The sequence below is a fragment of the Dromiciops gliroides genome, chromosome 3, assembly GCF_019393635.1.
Source record: "Dromiciops gliroides isolate mDroGli1 chromosome 3, mDroGli1.pri, whole genome shotgun sequence".
In the NCBI taxonomy this organism is placed as follows: domain Eukaryota; kingdom Metazoa; phylum Chordata; class Mammalia; order Microbiotheria; family Microbiotheriidae; genus Dromiciops; species Dromiciops gliroides.
In genome coordinates, this window is record NC_057863.1 from 385,191,117 (window position 1) to 385,192,895 (window position 1,779).

The 1,779-nt window shown below is 37.7% G+C and overlaps 1 pseudogene; it reads left to right on the top strand.

Moving 5' to 3' along the window:
* Nucleotides 1–436: 436 nt before the first annotated feature.
* Nucleotides 437–733, top strand: LOC122751075 (annotated as a pseudogene).
* The last annotated feature ends 1,046 nt before the right edge of the window (nt 734–1,779 follow it).

Sequence of the window (1,779 nt, forward strand, 5' to 3'; positions counted from 1 at the left end):
AATTGTAGCCCACACTAAAGCAGTGATAGCTTCCTCCATGACGGTATGCTATTCACTAGCTGCCTTTGCTATCAGAGACAGTGGGGGACAGAAGAACTAGTCTTGCTGCCAGGAGAGGTAGGGTTGTCACCATTAACCTCTCCAAGCTTCATTTTTCCATTGGTAAAATGAAGGTAATGATATTTGCATTTGTTGTTGTTCAGACATTTTAGTTATGTTAGTCATGTTCAAATCTTGAAAACTTGAAACCAAATTATTTTTGGGACCTGGGAAAATCACTTAACCCTGTTTGAGTCACTTATCCATCATCTGTTAAATGAGATGGAGAAGGAAATAGCAAAGCACTCCAGTATCTTGGTCAAGAAATTCCCGGTCACTGGGTCCATCCCTGCATCACTCAGTTCTGTTTGTGCTGCAGCCGAAAGAACTTTCCATGATGCTGTGTGGAGGACTCTCGGACACCGAACCAGCCACAGCTGAGATGCAGCAGATTGCAGACCAGGTAAAGGCAGAACTTGAAGAGAAAGAAAATAGCAAGTTTCCAATCTTTAAGACTATAGAATTTAAAAGTCAATTGGTTGCTGGAACAAACTACTTTATTAAGGTTCATGTTGGTGATTAGGAATTTATACATCTTCGAGTATTGAAAAGTCTCCCTCATGAAAACAAGCCATTTTCTCTAACCAGATATCAAACCAAGAAAACCAAGACTGATGAACTGGTCTATTTTTAATGCACCAATCTAAAGAGTAGCCCTTTCTTCTTTTATATGGGTACATTGTATACATCCCATGGGAAGGTATTAAAATTTGAAACAATAAAAGAAATCTGATTTAATTAAAAAAAAAGAAAGAAATTCCCAAATGGGATCACCAGGACTCAGATGCAACTTTAAGTACTAAACAAGTTCTACTAAGTGGTGCTGTGGGAGGTAGAAGGGAGGGGAAAACATAAGAAGAAAGAATTTCAACAGAATAACCATCTAACATAAAATAGATTACTCATGTATGGTATAGCTAGACACAATATGGAATTTGGTCCATTCTATTTCCATGGGAGACTGGGATTTTTACTTTTTAGAGGAGCAAGAGGAAGTCCATGGTGGGATGCTCACTCCTTCACTTTCCTATTTCTAAAAGGAACATTAGAATTTTATCTATCTACTGCACCTCAATCATTTGTAATCAAAGAATATGATGCTCTCTTTTAGGGATCTAGACTAAATTCACTTTCCTTAGTTGGGGTAATGGGAAGGGTAATGAGTAGTTTATTCTCACCAATTTAGGTAAGAAGTGCTCTGACCAAGTACTTAGGACACAAAAACTAGTCTCACAAAGCAAAATCCAAGCAAATAGTAAACAGAAATCAGAAAATATACAAATTGGAGTAGACAATATAATACACAAGAGTAAATTAAGTAATATAATACACAAGATGACATTATTCATCTTGAGAGTGAAATAAGAAATCTTAGACTAACCACAGAAAGAATGATCTCACCAGAAAAGTCCATTCTTGGTTGTCTCTGAGAGAGCTGAGACTCAAAGAAGATGTTGGGGCAGAAGAGATGGCTGCCCTACTTTTCTCTGAATCCAGGGAGATTTCCCATTTGCCATTCAAAAGTTTGAGTCTTACATTTTGCTTTTCCTCTCTCCACAAATACAAAGTGTCATCGGCTCAGAGCTATTTAAGCCAATTCTGACTCCTCCATATTGCAATATACATTATCCAAGAGCTATCTTTCAGGGAATTGTCCCAAGCTGCCTTTGGGTGGATATT